This window comes from Lissotriton vulgaris, chromosome 1_1, assembly GCF_964263255.1.
Source record: "Lissotriton vulgaris chromosome 1_1, aLisVul1.2, whole genome shotgun sequence".
Lineage (NCBI taxonomy): Eukaryota > Metazoa > Chordata > Amphibia > Caudata > Salamandridae > Lissotriton > Lissotriton vulgaris.
The window spans coordinates 1,369,883,225-1,369,902,077 of NC_141685.1; the positions used below are offsets into that span (position 1 = coordinate 1,369,883,225).

An 18,853-nucleotide genomic window follows, 5' to 3' on the forward strand; every position below is an offset into this window, starting at 1 on the left:
TATGACCGAGAGAGCCAGGGTATAATAATTTGAAGCGTTTGCACCAGCGCTAATGAAGGACGAGAGTTATAGCAAAGATATGAAAGGGGGAGCGATAATAAATATGTGATATGGCAATAGTGACACCAAAATAAGCCACCTATTTATAAAACTGACATGGAAGAAATACTAAAGGTTAACTTCTGAAATTGTAGCCGATGTTAAAAAGATTCTTGTTGTCGGCAGGATTCGAACCTGCGCGGGGAGACCCCAATGGATTTCTGGTCCATCGCCTTAACCACTCGGCCACAACAACTAACTGTAAGGCGAGTGCACATAATCTATATGCAAGTTTTCAAGGTGTCCCACAGCAAATTCCTGATATTCTGCAATGCACTTTTTAAAAATAATGTTTTTTTCAGCAGGCACATTCTCTCCTAAAAACAAAAATTGCATGCGTATATCTCTAGTTTGGAATACCATAGGCTTGCATGCATACTCTCATGGGTCACTCAAGTTTTTTGGACACTGTTGCACTCTGTTTTCGTGCTGCTTTTAGTATATGGCCCATATTACAGAAGTCTACCATCTTTGAGTATTTGAGGCTCCTTTGTAAGTGCTTTATATTTTTTCCTTGAAGAGCTATATAATGAAGGGGTCCGGGAAAGATTGCATTTATGGAAGATAAAAGAAGGCCCACTTGTCTCACCAAATGCTGTAGAGGAACCTGATGTTTTACTCATGTTATCCTTAGTTCGTTTTTGTTAGACGTTGCATTCTTAAGGTGGTCCCAACCCCACCTTATTGCTTTTCACCTCCGCATTTTGCTGTATCTTTTTGTTGGCCTTAGGACTCTGATCACTTTATTGCTACTAATCAGTGCTGAAGTGCACGTGCTTCTTCCCTAATCATGTGTATAATTGGAGTATACCTGACTGACAGATTTAATTTACTTGAAAGCCCCTTGTAAAGTGGTATACCATATACCGAGGGACTGATTGTGCCGCCCAAAGAAATAGCATTTCAAACCTGTCTCAAGCCTGCTACTGCAGTGCCTGTGCTGCAGTGTACTGCCACTTCGACTTGGCATTTAAAACGACTTGCCAAGCCTTAAACTCCAATTTTATTACATATCAGTAACCCCTAAGGTAGGCCCTAGGTAGTCCTAGGGGCATCATGCTATGTAAGTAAAAGGTAAGACATGTACTGTGGTAGTTTGTATGTCCTAGTAGTATCAAACAGTCTATTACATTTTTCACTACTGTGAGGTCTGCCCCTCTCATAGGTTAGCATTGGGTATTCCCCTTATACTTTTTGGGGGGTAATTCCATATCAGAGAGGAGAAGCTTTATTTATTGATAAATCCTATCTACTGGTGAGGTTGGATTTAATCTTACTATTGTATAAATGCCATTTTTAGAGAGTGAGCATTTCTCTGCACTTACTGCTCTATTTGCATGAAAACCTGTCTTCAATTGACGTCTGGATTGGGCTGCGAGACAGCTACATATGTGCATTCCCTGTAGACAGCCACAACACAGGTCACTCAACTGCAACTGCATTCATCTGCATTCTGATTGGCCTGGGGGAGAGCTCCGCTCCCCTTACCGCAAATATGTTCAAGAACGATAATTTATGTCAGTAAGTACAGTATACCTACATCTTATAATCATGTGTGTTTAAATAATTTGTCGTTAGATCATTTAAATATTGAAAAGGATCTGTTTTTAATAGACATTTTACAAAAACAACTGGTACATTTGGGAATTCTGTAAAGGAAAAACCCAACTGCCGTAACATTGCCAACCACAATGCTGTGACTCGGATTCGAACCGAGGTTGCTGCGGCCACAACGCAGAGTACTAACCACTATACGATCACGGCGAGCTACTTGGGCTCAATAATGTACAGTGACATGAAGAAATTATAATTCGGAACACTCAGGGCTACTCCTGTGATAGGCTGAATGTGTTCATTGCTTCCTCATTCCTTATACAAAGGCTTTATCTCCTCAGTGGTTGATAGGCTGAAACCGTTTCCTGGCTGCCTGCTTGTGAACTTGCAGGAGTCAAAGATCACACATACACTGGTGGGCCTGTGACGGGACACCAATGCAGAGAAACACACCTGGCGCAGATATTCTATTCTGTTTATTAGACCTGCATCTCCCCTGTACCTCCTCAAGCCATCTGTATGTGAAGCAAGGAAGAGTTAAGGAACGGTCCATCTACACTTTTATTGGGAGGATGCTGCCGTGAGCTCCTCCCAGCTAATCACACAAACAGCAGTAAAGCAAGATAACTACACAGTTAGGGGGGACTGCATGGTTAGGTTTTTGAGGAATTATTGAAACTAACCTCAGTGACCCATAATCAGAGCTGTGGCTAATGACTGCATGCCTAATTATGATGAAGCAAGCACCATGGCTCGTAGGGGCCCCACAACACACTTTTCTTAGCTCATTGAATTAAAGTATAAACTTCTGCCATGTGTGAGTGGTAAAGGCTTGTTAATTTTGTTGCTTTTCAAATTCACGTCTGACAACAAGACGAAGGAACATTGGGGCATCAGACGCTTTGAAAAGTAGCCACCAACCGCAGAGAAAGAGAGAAAGAGGGAAAAGACAGTATGAGGTGTGGAGAAAACAGCAGCAGGTACAAGGAGCTCAAATGAGATTAATGGCGCCTAAATAGAGCAAGTAAAGGAACAGTTACAAATCTAAGAAAAGGGAAAGAAAAGACTAGGAAAAAACACAGAAAGAGCTTGTAGATGAAATTCTCTTCCAGGAACAGCAGGTTAAGAGAATTTACACAGGGAGCAGTTAAGCTTGTAACACGGGGGAGAATAGAAAAGAAAATGCCGTTTTATGAAGTGTGTTTGCCTAATCCAGCTAGCACTTTTATTTTATTTCTCTATTTGCTTCTTTTATTGGTAAAGTAAGTTACAAGTGCATGCACAGGTATGACCGAGAGAGCCAGGGTATAATAATTTGAAGCGTTTGCACCAGCGCTAATGAAGGACGAGAGTTATAGCAAAGATATGAAAGGGGGAGCGATAATAAATATGTGATATGGCAATAGTGACACCAAAATAAGCCACCTATTTATAAAACTGACATGGAAGAAATACTAAAGGTTAACTTCTGAAATTGTAGCCGATGTTAAAAAGATTCTCGTTGTCGGCAGGATTCGAACCTGCGCAGGGAGACCCCAATGGATTTCTAGTCCATCGCCTTAACCACTCGGCCACAACAACTGACTGTAAGGCGTATGCACATAATCTGTATGCAAGTTTTCAAGGTGTCCCACAGCAAATTCCTGATATTCTGCAATGCACTTTTTAAAAATAATGTTTTTTTCAGCAGGCACATTATCTCCTAAAAACAATATTTGCATGCGTATATCTCTAGTTTGGAATACCATAGGCTTGCATGCATACTCTCATGGGTCACTCAAGTTTTTTGGACCCTATTGCACTCTGTTTTCGTGCTGCTTTTAGTATATGGCCCATATTACAGAAGACTACCATCTTGGAGTATTTGAGGCTCCTTTGTAAGTGCTTTATATTTTTTCCTTGAAGAGCTATATAATAAAGGGGTCCGGGAAAGATTGCATTTATGGAAGATAAAAGAAGGCCCACTTGTCTCACCAAATGCTGTAGAGAAACCTGATGTTTTACTCATGTTATCCTTAGTTCGTTTTTGTTAGACCTTGCATTCTTAAGGTGGTCCCAACCCCACCTTATTGCTTTTCACCTCCTCATTTTGCTGCATCTTTTTGTTGGCCTTAGGACTCTGATCACTTTATCGCTACTAATCAGTGCTGAAGTGCACGTGCTTCTTCCCTAATCATGTGTATAATTGGAGTATGTTAGACGGACCGGGAGGGTCGGCCGAGGATAAGGGGAGAGGTCTCCGGGGAGAGCCGTCTCCAGCGATCGTACAGACAAGTAACATCCCCCCCACAGACGTACACCACACCAGGATAAGGTTCAATGATACTTTATAAGCAATTCTTCAAGTACGGTAAAATGATACAAGGAGGTCTGGACTCAGGGGTCCCCTCGATTCTGGTCTCTGGATTGGGAAAAGGGTAGCGGGACAGTCTTGTTACCAATAGATGAAATAGCTCTCAATCCTCGAGCTTGGCGTTCTAGATGGTCGGGCCGCGGCGGAGCCAGCAGGTCCCGAGATGGATGACGGAAGCGACGGTCCGCGGCGGAGCCAGCAGGTCCCGATGAAGATGGTAGTTACAAACGGTCCGCGGCCACGCCAGCAGGTCCCGACGACGATGAAGGTTTACGAAGGTTGCGGCAGCGCCAGCAGGCAGGACGATAGTTCGCAAGGCAGAGCTACGGCAGCGCCAGTAGTCCGTCAAGGATGAGTTCTTCTCTGCGTCTCTCGACTCCAGGATACAACTGCCTTCCTGCTCTGGAGCTGCCCCAGTTATAGGGCTGGTGCCCTTTGATGTCCGGACCCTCGCACTTGGAGGTCGGGGGGTCCGGGATGAGGGAGTCCAGACACCCAGCAGGGGGGTGGAGCCAGCGCCCGGGGAGGTTGTGGGCGAGCGGCACCTGGCGGGGGAGAGCCATCGACACCTCTTTCTCCCATTGACCTGCCAAGTAGTCCGCTCACCTCCTGGGTGGATGGTGGTGCCGGGATGTCTGAGGCCTGGCCAGGCCCAGGGTTAGGGTCGATCGGAGGCCACGCGGCCTCGTGGTGTAGTGTCCAAGATGGCGCCCAGGTTGGGCGCGCGGGCCAGTAGTGGATCGGGCCCACGAGGTCGATATGTTCAGAGGCAGGGGTCCCGGAGGGGACGGAAAACGTGAAGTGGTGGTGTGTGACACTTGAGGGACCGGGCTCGGGCCTGGTCGGGCAGAGGGGGAGCGGCCCTTCATGTGGCCTGTCCAACATGCGTCCCCCCCAGCTGAAGGCGGGGAGAGTCACCCATCCTCTTGGGGACTCTCCTCGTCGAGGCGGAAAAAGCGTGACAGGCCATCCGCTTTGGCGTGATCTGGCCCAGGCCGGTGTTCCACAGTGAAGTCCATCCCTTGTAGGGAGATGGACCAACGTAGTAGTTTTGGGTTCTCCCCCCGCATCTGCATCAGCCACTGCAGGGGTCGATGGTCGGTCTGCACCCGGAAGTGTGTGCCAAAGAGATAGGGCCGGAGCTTTTTGAGGGCCCATACCACGGCGAAGGCCTCCCTCTCGATGGTGCTCCAGCGTTGTTCTCGAGGTAGGAGTCGCCTGCTGATGAAGGCCACTGGCTGTTTAAGGCCTTCGGGGTTCAATTGAGACAGGACCGCCCCAATGCCGTGGTCGGAGGCATCCGTCTGGACGACGAATTCCCGGCTGTACTCGGGGGCCTGGAGCACAGGGGCGGAGCACATGGCGGCCTTCAGTTGTTCGAAGGCTGTTTGACAATCTGGGGTCCAGTTGACCTTCTTTGGTTGATTTTTGGACGTGAGTTCTGTGAGGGGCCCCACTATGGTACCATAGTCCTTCACGAACCGTCGGTAATAGCCCGTGAGTCCCAGAAAGGCGCGTACCTCGGTCTGGGTGATGGGGGGCTGCCAGGACTGGATGGCGGCAATCTTGAGCTGCAGAGGGGCCACCAGGCCGCTTCCCACCTGGTGTCCGAGGTAGGTTACGGACCCCTGACCAATTTGGCATTTGCTGGCCTTGATCGTGAGGCCAGCTCGCTGAAGGGCCTGTAGCACCGCTCGGAGGTGGTGGAGGTGGTCGGACCAATGGTGGCTGTATACAGCGATGTCGTCTAGGTAGGCGGCGCTGAATCCTTCGAGCCCGGCCAAGACCTGATTGACGAGTCGCTGAAATGTTGCTGGAGCATTCTTCATGCCGAAGGGCATGACCTTGAAATGATAATGGCCGTCAGGAGTGGAAAATGCAGATCGTTCTTGGGCCCGGGGTGTGAGGCCGATCTGCCAGTAGCCCGCCGTCAGGTCGAAAATGCTGAGGTAGCGGGCAGCTCCCATGCGGTCGATTAGCTCGTCTGCCCGGGGGATGGGGTGTGCGTCCGTTCTGGTGACCGCATTCAAGCCCCGGTAGTCGACGCAGAACCGGAGTTCCAGTGTGGTGCCGGGAGTGGCTGCTTTGGGGACCAGTACTACTGGGCTGGCCCAGGGGCTGTCTGAGGGCTCAATGACCCCGAGCGTGAGCATTTTGGTTACTTCTTCCTGGATGCAGGCCCGTACCCGATCTGGTACGCGGTAGGCCCGGTGGCGGATAGGGGGGCTGTCCCCCGTGTCCACGTCGTGCACACACCAGGAAGTGACACCTGGGGTGAGGGAAAACAGGCTGGCGAACTGCAACAGAAGGTCTCGACATTCTTGGCGTTGTTCCAGGGTGAGGGCCTCCGAGAGTCGGACCCCGTCCACGGAGCCGTCTTTCTCCCGAGTCCTTAGGAGGTCAGGGAGGGGTTCGAGTCTTCTTCGGCTCCATTGTCTGTGGCCATCAGGAGGCTGAGTTCTGAACGCACGAAATGGGGTTTCAGCCTATTAGCGTGGAGGACCCGGAGGGGGTTCCGTGAAGATTCCATGTCGATGAGATAGGTGACAGGACCCTTGCGCTCGACTACTTTGAAGGGCCCCGTCCACTTGTCTTGCAGGGCGCAGGGTTCGGTGGGGGACATCACCCATACTTGTTGTCCGGGTTCAAATTCGATGGAGGAGGCATTTTGGTCATACCACTTTTTCATGTCCTCTTGACTGGCCTCCAAGTTTGCTTTTGCCAGCTCTCTGAACCGTCGGGTCTGGTTGCGGAGGGTTAGGAGGTATTTGAAGACATCTGGAGGGTTCTTTAGAGGGGGCATTTCCCAGCCTTCCTTGACTAGACTGAGCGGCCCCCGTACGGGGTGTCCATACAATAATTCAAACGGGCTGAAGCCGAGGGACTTCTGGGGGACCTCTCGATATGCGAAGAGGAGGCACGGCAGCAGCACATCCCACTGGCGACGGAGGGGCTCTTCCAACCCCCCAATCATCCCTTTGAGCGTGCGGTTGAACCGCTCAACGAGTCCGTTTCCTTGAGGGTGATAGGGGGTCGTGAATCGGTAGGTGACCCCACACTGTTGCCAGAGGGACTTCATATATTTGGAAATAAAGTTCGTGCCTCTGTCGCTGACGACTTCTCGGGGGAAGCCCACACGGGAGAAGATCCCCATCAGGGCCCGGCCGACTACCGGGGCTGTCACAGTTCGCAGGGGAACAGCCTCGGGGTAGCGGGTGGCGTGGTCCACCAGTACCAGGATGAACCAATGTCCTTGTTTTGTACGGGGGTCCAGGGGCCCCACAATGTCTATCCCGACCCTCTCGAACGGGGTGGTGACCACTGGAAATGGTTGCAGGGGGGCTTTTAGTTTGCGGCCGCTCTTTCCACTGGCTTGGCACGTGGGGCAAGATCGGCAATGCTGGAGTACATCATTCCTCATTTTAGGCCAGAAGAAGTGGGTCACTAGGCGGCTGTAAGTTTTATCCTGACCCAGGTGTCCAGCCAGGGGGACATCGTGGGCCAGATTTAGCAAGAATTCTCTAAAACGGAGGGGCACCACTAGCACTCGGCTGGCCCCCAACTCCGCGATCCTTTGTTCACTGAATAGCAGATCATTGTCCCAATAGATCCAATGTGTTCCGGAGGTATCCCCTGCGCTCTGGGCGAGGGCTTGTTGGCGGAGTCCCTCGAGGGAGGGACAGGTCTTCTGCTCTTGGCGAAACTGCTCCTGTGTGGGCCCCCCCTCTTGATGCCACTGGTCGAGGCCAGCGAGGTCCGGAGGTTGAGCTGGTTCTGGGGGGACAGCACGGTCGGTGTCTTCGACTGGAGCGACCGGGGGAGGAGGCGCCGGCCATTCGGGTTCCTCTGGTCGGGGATTGGCACGGGCGGCCATGGACCGGGTGGTGACGCACGCCCAGTCCGGGATGCCTAACATCCCCAGGTGTTCTCTTCGTTCTACGGCTGCCCACGGAGAGCTTTCAAGGTCATTTCCCAGGAGGCAGTCTACGGGGGCATCATCTCGGACCGTCACCTTCAACATGCCGGAGACCCCTCCCCATTCGAAAGGGACGCAGGCCATCCGACACAGACTCTCCGAGTTATCGGCTGAACGGACAGGGCAGAGAATGTTTGGAAGGAACTGTTCTGGGGTCACCAGGTGACAGCGGACGGCTGTTACACTGGCCCCGGTGTCACGGAGGGCTTCGGCCTGGCGTCCATTGATGCTCACCCATTGGCTGTACTTCCGGGTGTTAGCGGGTAGGGGGACCCGCGGGACCATGTCTTTCCCCCCTAAGCATGCTAGAGCCATGGCGGCTGGCTCCCATTCTTGATGCTCTTGCTCATATTCTTCCTGCTCCTCGGAGATCTGTTCTTCCCCCAGGGCAGCAGCAGCCACCTGGCGGGGTCTTGGGCTCTGGTACTGTGGGCAATTTGGGTCATTTGCATAGTGGCCGACTCGTTGGCATCGGTGACACGTGACATTGGCTCTGTATCCCGGTCGCGCCGGGGTGCTGCCCCGGTTGGCCGGGGGGGTGGTGCTGGTAGCGGGGGCGGCCGGAGCGTTGTCTCTTCCTCGTCCTTGGCCCCCTCCTCCTCCTCGGGGACGGTGCTGACCGTTGTTGTTCCGGTTCTGTTCATAGGATCCATTTCGGCCCACTCTGGTGATTTCCCACCGGTCAGCCTCGGCTGCGAGCTGCCGTGGATCAGTCAATTTGCTGTCGAGGAGGTGCTGCCGGAGCTCAATGAAGCAATTGTTTGATAGATGCTCCCACACCATGAGATTGAAGAGTTGTTCGTAAGTTGTGACATTGCTTCCTTTGATCCAGCCCTCGAAGGCTCGGCTAAAATAGTTCACGTAGTCCACCCAAGTTGTACCCGGGATGCGGGTGCAGTCTCGGAACCTCTGACGGTACATCTCGGGTGTGAGCCCATAGCGGGTGAGGAGGGCAGCTTTCATGTGGTCATAGGAGGTCATCAGATGGTCCGGGAGCTGTAGCAGGGCATCGCGGCCCTCATTGAGGAATCTCCCCCATAGACCGGCTCCCCAGTCGCTTCGATCGATCCGGTGGGCGGTCATAGCGATTTCGTAGGCCTTGAACCATTGCTGGATGTCGTCCTCTCGGAAGTATTCTCGAACGACATCCTTGGGGATGTGTACCTTCTTATCTGTTGTCCCTGGGGTGCGGGGTTGCTCGGGCACCCCTAATTCTTTGTTCTGCTTGCGTAAGTCTATCTCAGCTAATTTGCGCTCGTGTTCATATGCCAGTCTTTTTTCCTCGAGCTCCCTTTGTCTCTGTTTTTCCTCTCTTTCTTCTCGGAGACGCAGATGCTCTAAGCTCAGTTTTTGTTCGGCCAACTTAAGTTCACCATCCATTTTGAGCCGGGCCATTTCTAGTTCATGTAGTCGTGTTCTTTCTCGTTCCTGGATCTCGTCTTGCGAGAGACCCGTTCTTCGCTCCTCGGGGGCCGTGGTGTCTTTTTCTACTGCTGCGATATTTTGGTCGGTGGGTCTGACGGCCCCGGTTTCTGCCCAGGACTCTAGGGCATGCTTGAAATCGTCTTTGGTACTTAGACCGGTGGTAGCGATACCTAGTTCGATGCAGAATTGTTTTAATTCACGATGGCTGTATTCTTCCAATTTCTCCATCTGAAATTTCTCGGTGGATCCGCTTTCCTTGGTTGTCAATCTGATTTCGTCGTGGGGTGAGCTACTTTCTGTACGATTATGCGGAGATTCGGATCGCGCCGCTGGCCACCAATGTTAGACGGACCGGGAGGGTCGGCCGAGGATAAGGGGAGAGGTCTCCGGGGAGAGCCGTCTCCAGCGATCGTACAGACAAGTAACTTCCCCCCCACAGACGTACACCACACCAGGATAAGGTTCAACGATACTTTATAAGCAATTCTTCAAGTACGGTAAAATGATACAAGGAGGTCTGGACTCAGGGGTCCCCTCGATTCTGGTCTCTGGATTGGGAAAAGGGTAGCGGGACAGTCTTGTTACCAATAGATGAAATAGCTCTCAATCCTCGAGCTCGGCGTTCTAGATGGTCGGGCCGCGGCGGAGCCAGCAGGTCCCGAGATGGATGACGGAAGCGACGGTCCGCGGCGGAGCCAGCAGGTCCCGATGAAGATGGTAGTTACAAACGGTCCGCGGCCACGCCAGCAGGTCCCGACGACGATGAAGGTTTACGAAGGTTGCGGCAGCGCCAGCAGGCAGGACGATAGTTCGCAAGGCAGAGCTACGGCAGCGCCAGTAGTCCGTCAAGGATGAGTTCTTCTCTGCGTCTCTCGACTCCAGGATACAACTGCCTTCCTGCTCTGGAGCTGCCCCAGTTATAGGGCTGGTGCCCTTTGATGTCCGGACCCTCGCACTTGGAGGTCGGGGGGTCCGGGATGAGGGAGTCCAGACACCCAGCAGGGGGGTGGAGCCAGCGCCCGGGGAGGTTGTGGGCGAGCGGCACCTGGCGGGGGAGAGCCATCGACACCTCTTTCTCCCATTGACCTGCCAAGTAGTCCGCTCACCTCCTGGGTGGATGGTGGTGCCGGGATGTCTGAGGCCTGGCCAGGCCCAGGGTTAGGGTCGATCGGAGGCCACGCGGCCTCGTGGTGTAGTGTCCAAGATGGCGCCCAGGTTGGGCGCGCGGGCCAGTAGTGGATCGGGCCCACGAGGTCGATATGTTCAGAGGCAGGGGTCCCGGAGGGGACGGAAAACGTGAAGTGGTGGTGTGTGACACTTGAGGGACCGGGCTCGGGCCTGGTCGGGCAGAGGGGGAGCGGCCCTTCATGTGGCCTGTCCAACAGAGTATACCTGACTGACAGATTTAATTTACTTGAAAGCCCCTTGTAAAGTGGTATACCATATACCCAGGGACTGATTGTGCCGCCCAAAGAAATAGCATTTCAAACCTGTCTCAAGCCTGCTACTGCAGTGCCTGTGCTGCAGTGTACTGCCACTTCGACTTGGCATTTAAAACTACTTGCCAAGCCTTAAACTACAATTTTATTACATATCAGTAACCCCTAAGGTAGGCCCTAGGTAGTCCTAGGGGCATCATGCTATGTAAGTAAAAGGTAAGACATGTACTGTGGTAGTTTGTATGTCCTAGTAGTATCAAACAGTCTATTACATTTTTCACTACTGTGAGGTCTGCCCCTCTCATAGGTTAGCATTGGGTATTCCCTTATACTTTTTGGGGGGTAATTCCATATCAGAGAGGAGAAGCTTTATTTATTTATTGATAAATCCTATCTACTGGTAAGGTTGGATTTAATCTTACTATTGTATAAATGCCATTTTTAGAGAGTGAGCATTTCTCTGCACTTACTGCTCTATTTGCATGAAAACCTGTCTTCAATTGACGTCTGGATTGGGCTGCGAGACAGCTACATATGTGCATTCCCTGTAGACAGCCACAACACAGGTCACTCAACTGCAACTGCATTCATCTGCATTCTGATTGGCCTGGGGGAGAGCTCCGCTCCCCTTACCGCAAATATGTTCAAGAACGATAATTTATGTCAGTAAGTACAGTATACCTACATCTTATAATCATGTGTGTTTAAATAATTTGTCGTTAGATCATTTAAATATTGAAAAGGATCTGTTTTTAATAGACAGTTTACAAAAACAACTGGTACATTTGGGAATTCTGTAAAGGAAAAACCCAACTGCCGTGACATTGCCAACCACAATGCCATGACTCGGATTCGAACCGAGGTTGCTGCGGCCACAACGCCGAGTACTAACCACTATCCGATCACGGCGAGCTACTTGGGCTCAATAATGTAAAGTGACATGAAGAAATTATAATTCGGAACACTCAGGGCTACTCCTGTGATAGGCTGAATGTGTTCATTGCTTCCTCATTCCTTATACAAAGGCTTTATCTCCTCAGTGGTTGATAGGCTGAAACCGTTTCCTGGCTGCCTGCTTGTGAACTGGCAGGAGTCATAGATCACACATACACTGGTGGGCCTGTGATGGGACACCAATGCAGAGAAACACACCTGGCGCAGATATTCTATTCTGTTTATTAGACCTGCATCTCCCCTGTTCCTCCTCAAGCCATCTGTATGTGAAGCAAGAAAGAGTTAAGGAACGGTCCATCTACACTTTTATTGGGAGGATGCTGCTGTGAGCTCCTCCCAGCTAATCACACAAACAGCAGTAAAGCAAGTTAACTACACAGTTAGGGGGGACTGCATGGTTAGGTTTTTGAGGAATTATTGAAACTGACCTCAGTGACCCATAATCAGAGCTGTGGCTAATGACTGTGATAGAGCGAGCTTTAGAAAATATTTTATTCTAGCTCGTGATGTCATACTCTCATAATTTGAAATAATATATTAATGAGTGTTTGCATGATTTGTTTAATTAACACAATCTAGATTAAGTTTGCTCCACACATGAACACGCGGGAAACTAATTACATGTGCTCTTGTTGCATTTGCAAGTCTGTTTTTGTAACACATTATTAATATTGTCCTGTTTGTTATGTCTGTCCTTTTGTCTTTGTTACTATTAATATGCAGCTGATCATTCATGGCATGTGCTTTTATATGTGCTTACATGTATGTCCTATGTTGTGTTTGTCTGTCTGTGTATTATTTAATCATCTTTTTATTCTTTCAGAAACATAAAGCTGGATTACATGAAGAATGGTAGTTATTTTATGTGTTGCTTTATTTGTTTGCTTCTGCTAGTTGTCATTTATTAATGGGTTAATGACTAGCAGGGAAAGGGTGGGTAACAGAAGGGTTTGTTTTACCTGAATTAATTATTCTTTTGTGTTTGTTTAAATAATAGTTTTCTGAAAAAGTGATGCAAGCTGAAAGTGGCGCAGTGACGCAAGCAAAAAGTGGCGCAGAAAATTGACCTCTTCTAAAAGAGGCCTGCTGATGCTAAGCCACAGGAGAAAGTTTATTTTGAAAAAAAAGATGACAAGCCTACAAACTTTTATTATGAAATCTTTAAAAAAGGAACTGCTAAAGTCAACTCTGTGGAGTGGGTTTGGATGTGCCATGGAAAGCTCAGAACGGTCAGGCTCAAGGCTGAAAGGAAGAGACGTGCAAGATTTTGTATTGCTTGAACATTTTTGCAGATTAAGGAACTGTCGCCAGGATTCTGTGCATGAACAATGACTTTGTGTAAAGCCTGGTCTCGTGGTGGAAGATGTCACAGTTTACTGTGGCGTGAGGTGATTCAGCCAATGGAGAGCCAGAATTCAGCTGTTGGAATGTGAAAAATAGTTAGCTCAGCTTAATTTAGGCTATAAGAATAGGCTTTAGCTGCAAACTTTTGGCTTACGCTCTTGATTCCAGAAGGACGTGTTCTGCTGTCCGATGATTACACGTAAGAAATGTAACTTTTAAGACTTTGTTTTCAGGCAATGAGGGTAGTGACAGAGAGATAGTTAGGTTTTGCAAATGCTCTTCCTTTTCACTTATTTCTGCTAATGAATAATATTATCTTGAATTAAGCTCTCTCTTTATAAAATGCTGAATAAAACTTACTTATGACTTTTCCTAATGCTTGCTTAATAAAGTTCCAAACCTAAGTTTTCTTAAATATGTTTTAATAAACTTTTTAAAATGACAAGCTGGTCTTGTTTATTATGAATGTCTTAAATAAACATATAGTATCCATTCACCTCACTCTCTATGTTTATGGGCCTGGTATTGATTGGTAAGTGTGATAGTGGATTGTGTCATCATTTTTAAAGAATTTTAGTTTTTGGGCTTCATCAATTTGGTAGCTTCAGACGGTTTATATGTTGTTTTTGACATGCATGTTACATATATGTTGGTATAGTCATAGGATCAATGTTCAACAAATATTAAGTTTTTGATTTTGTCAGATTGTTATATGTAGTCTTAAGGAATTTTTCCAGTAGTGTGAAAAATTCCTGGTATGCCATGGCAAGAGTAGTGTAGCTAGAAAAGTTACACAGTGCATTTGTCTGTTTCAAAATTGTGGTATAGAATATATCACGTGTTGTGGGCGTACAACACAAGTTTAGGGACCTTAGATTGCATGGTTGAATGTATAGTGAAGATTGCCTATGTAATTGTAGCATTAAGCAGAGGGACCTGGTGAGCCTGTTTTAAAACTTTCTGTGAAGAGAGTAGTAGATATATCCAAGCTTGTGTGAAGGGTAAGGGTTGTTTTCTCTTCCAAGGTTAGAGTCCTAGGAAGAAAAATAAGCGATGATTTCTCTTCCAAGGTTAGAGTCCTGAGGAAGGAAATAAGCGTTGTCTATTCTTATCAACGCTTGACGTTTTCTGTGGTTGGTTCAAGTCCTGCCAAGAATTTGTGTGTGTATGATTAGGGTTTTCCTTGTTTGAAAGTGTGTGAATGGTTTTGGTAAACTGAAGGGTAGGGTAGGAATTACTCTATTAGCAATTGAAACTATTCTGTGAGAATAGCGTCGTCTATTCCACTCTGAGAATACTTGTATGAATGTGTAAAACTATCTCTTTGTTAGAGAAGCAGACAAATAGTTTGTTTCCATGTTGTTATTAATTGCGTTTTAAAAAGATAATAGGAAAGCGTTTTTGAGCCTTCATGGTAAAGAATGCGCTATTTTAAAATATTGTAAAGCGCTCTGAAGCCTTTTAGGTAAAGCCTGCGCTGTTTTAAAACATTAAAAGGTGTTTTGTGCTATTTAAATTCATTTTAAGGCATTGCGCGCTATTTAAATTAATTAAAAAGTGCCCCGATCGAAAATTGTGAGGGAGGGGTTGATTTAGGAGTCAGAGCTTGTTGGGAGAGCCTGCAGCCGCAGCTGCTGCATACGTCAGAGCCTGCCGCGCTCTGATTGGTTAATATGCCTGGAGTGTTGGAGCAAGGCAGTGCTATCTTTGGCTAAGGTGCGATTAAAACTTTAAGGTGATTCCTGGCAGGATGTTCCTGTTCTATTCTGAGTTCTGCCTTTGTCTCTCGCGCTATTGATTTAAATTAATTAATTGCATATTGCGCGTGGCAAGGAGCGCGAGAGGAGAGACTGCAACAGCAGCAGTAACAATATAGCCACAGCCGTGTTGTGATTGGCTGAGCTTACAGGGACGGCGCTGACGGATTGGCTGGAGCGTTCAGCTTGTCATAGTAAAGCTGCGCCCTGATTTGTTAAAATTGTTTCAGGGTTAGAGTGGTCACGCATTAGCTGATGTGTATTACCACTGTCTACATTTAAATGTATCACTGTTCGGGTTTATTCACGGGTGTGGGCTGTGTTGTGGGTTCATTTCATTTATTTTATATAAAAGGAGCTGTTTAGAAGTGAGAGCGTGAGCGTTTATGTGTATCATGGCTGTGGTTCTGTGATTGGTTAAAGCGTTCCCAACAGCGCCATGATTAATTGAAAACGCTTCATTGGTTTAGAATGGTCGCGCAGTAATTGGCCGATGCGCAATACCATTTTCTATTGATTATAAGGGAGAGCTCTGAGGGAGAGAGCTTGGAGCTGCAGCGGCTGGGTGTGTCAGAGCCGCCGCGCTCTGATTGGTTGAAATGTCCGGAGTGTCAGAGCACTCTGATTGGCTGATGCGTGTAGACATTGCTTGCCGAGTGACTTTCAGTAAATGAGTATTGCCGATTTGAGGTTTCCTCTCTGTATGGTGGAGGCTGGCGAGCGAGCGTTGTGCGTTGTGTGTTGGGCTTTCTTGGCGAGGGAGGGGCCGTTTTGTATAGAGAGAAAGAGAGAGAATGCATTAGCAGCAGCACTCGTTACAGCAGTGTTGAAATTAACGGAGTATTGCGGAAAGCTGCGTTCTGATTGGCTGAGGCGTTTGTGATGTCACAGCAAAGTCGCGCTGTGATTGGCTGAAGCGCTATTGTGTTATTTTTTTTTAGAATTAATGGCACGATGTTATGAGCCATAACCTTCCTCATATTAAATGTTAAATTAATAATACCCCGCTGTTTCAGGTGCGCAGATGTATGAAGGGCTGAGCGCGAGGGGAGGGAGACGCTGAGCGCTAGGGGAGAGAGAGTACAGCAGCAGCAGTAGCGTTACAGCTACAGCTGTGTTGTGATTGGTTGCGCGTTGTGGAAGCAGCGCTCTGATTGGTTGGAGCGTCGTGCTCTGATTGGCCGAGGCATTTGCAACGCTGTGATTGGCCGAAGTGTTGTTTACATCTGCCGAGAATGTTAGGGCTTTGATTTTTCTAGTGTTAGTGCGCAGAGCTTCGTTTTTAAATGACATTTAAAATACATTTGAAATTAAATTAAAATAAAATTGAAAGAAAACGTCCCTCATTAATAATATTAAGAATGAGCTTTTAGAAGCAGAGTCACTGAGGCATTTGTTCTCATCTGCTGATTTATGCCTAATGACCGATTTTATAAATAAGTGAGCAGACCGCTTGTCAGAGAATGAGCATTGTTATTAGTACCTGCTGTTATTTAGCGTTCTGAGAGCCTAGTGCCTGGCAAAATTTCAGTCTTGAGGCAATTATTTCGGGAACAGGGTAGTGTTTGGTTCAATTGGACAGGTGTTACCAGATGCCCTGTCAGTGAAGCTCATGTGCGCAACAAAGCTTATCTGAAATTTGTCATCGTGGTGTGTAGGAAAGGAACAAGCCTAGTGTTACATTAATTAATTGAAATAAATGCTGTGTTATTGTGCGCAGCCAAGCGTTTAAACATTGCATTCAGCTGAGTGTGGAGAGAGGCTCGTGCTGAAATACATGCTGTGCTACTAACATTGTGTGTGTGGGTCAGAAGAAAGCAGATTTGAGCTAAAATAATTGTTAAAGGGTCTAAAGGTTTTGCATCAAGACATTATATTTAAATTAAAGACAAACACATTAAGTTTTCTTTTTCCACAGCTGATGATGCAGAAAGGTGTGTAAGTGCAAATAAATGTATTAAAAATATACCCAGTCACATTTAAGTGTTGAATAAATGTTTTATATTGCTGTTTTGTAAATACATATTTCTTTCCAGGTTTATTAAAAATAAAGATACAGGTAAATTAGGAGTTATATTAAATTGATCAGGTTATAAAGTTATACTTCACCTGACCTTGTTAAATTAATTAATTAATTGATCAGCGAACGCTATTAGGCCAATTAAGTGAACGCATTTACTAATTGAGATTAATTATTATTAAAGGTGAGTATTTTAAAACATGGATAATTATTATTCAAAGACGAAGAAAATGTTTTTCTGCTATCAGAAAATGGAAAATATATTCAAACAGGTTAAAAGGGTTGTTGCTACATTTGAGAGCAAATTAATGAGTACACAGGTGAGTAATGAAGTAACTGTCATAATAAAAATACAAATGCTAAAGATGTAGTTTTAAAAGACACATATTCTGAAAGAATACCACCTCCCCCAAAAGAAATAATTTTTAATGAAAATCCAATTCCTGAATTAGCAAATGTAAATAATGAACCTGTCAGAGAAGAATTAATTGATCATTGTAAAAATGTTGTAAATACAGATCAGGATAGAAATTCAAGCAAACGCCCAGAGCAGATTAATGTGTCGCCAAGAGTCCCAGTTCAAATTAATAGAGTCCCAGTCCAGACCTTTTCTCAAGGTGTCACAACAGGTAGGTATGATGAGATGCCTAGTATTTCTGAAATTAATATTCCTGATCATGTAAGTTCTACAAATGATTTATTGGAGAAGTTAAAGTCAGACATGGAAGTAGTGACAGTTCCTGTGACAATTGAACCTGTTCCCCAAGTGCTTAGAAAAGATGAAACTAGTCCCACAGCTTTAACGGTCCCAATTCAAAAGTTTGCTGAAAAACTTTATTCTAATGTACCTGAAAATAAGTTAATAATGATTCCAACTCAGCAAGAGAGAGTAATGACTCTAGTTTCACCTAGTGAAAACAATGACGTTGACCTGACACAGCCTGGTGAGTACAAATTACAGGATAATAGAATCAGTACAGACAGATTAAAAAGATTACAGGATGATAAGGACATTGAAGGCTTGAACAATACAGGTAGGTTTGCCTCTGCCCATATAAAAGATTTAATTTGGGCTTTGAGAAAAAGAGGTAGTCTGAATAAATGGAAAACAAAATGGACGAAGAAAAAAGAGAAGGAAAAAGCGACTTTAGCTTTTGTAGGAAAGTGTAAAAATCCACAGATGCAGGATGAGATAAATCAGCAGCAACAGTTACTGAATGAACAGCCACAAATTTAGCGACAGGTGGTGATTGAGCAGAATGAGATATCTCCGCTGCCATTTTTAAATTATGTTAATGAGCAGAAATACAATACAGATATGGGAATTAGAAAGCCAGATGAAAGGTACAAAATAGTACAGGACCTGAGAAAGGTTAACGAAATAGTTATCCCTTGTTGTCCTACAGTAGAGATACTTTGTCAGATACCACATGATACTGAGTGGTATTGGGTCCCAATGTACCCAGAGAGTCAAATAATTTTTGCTTTCAGGTTCCAAGAGAGAATTCCCAGACAGGTAACTATTGAGAGAATTGAAATAATTCAAGCAATGGAATGCCCAAAGACGCAAAAACAGGTAAGAATGCTCCTAAGCATGGTTGGTTACTGTTGCCAATGGATTAGTGCTTTCTCAGTATTTGCAAAACAATTGTGGAGACTGACAAAAGCAGATATAAAAGGCCCAATTGTCCTGACAGAAATTAAAGAAATTAAACTTGAGGCCTTTGAGCAATTTAAAAAGAGTTTGAGTGAAGCTCCTGTTCAGGGCATGCCAGACTTCAACAAAGAATCTGAGCTTCTAGACCAAATAGCAGAGATAAAATGTGCTGGAGAGAAAAATGATCATGTCTTAAAAGGCGATGAGCACGCAGGTATCATTGTTAAATTTAGTGCTCAGGAGTGGGTTGCAATCAATGGGGAAAAATTCAATGA

General features: G+C 46.8%; 2 non-coding genes across 2 annotated transcripts; both read right to left on the bottom strand.

The window, feature by feature from the left end:
• Window positions 1-213: 213 nt before the first annotated feature.
• TRNAS-AGA (transfer RNA serine (anticodon AGA)) lies at window positions 214-295 on the bottom strand. Its single transcript has one exon. It is a non-coding gene; the product is annotated as a tRNA-Ser (tRNA).
• Window positions 296-3,152: 2,857 nt separating this feature from the next.
• On the bottom strand, window positions 3,153-3,234 carry TRNAS-AGA (transfer RNA serine (anticodon AGA)). The gene has a single exon. It is a non-coding gene; the product is annotated as a tRNA-Ser (tRNA).
• Window positions 3,235-18,853: the final 15,619 nt, after the last annotated feature.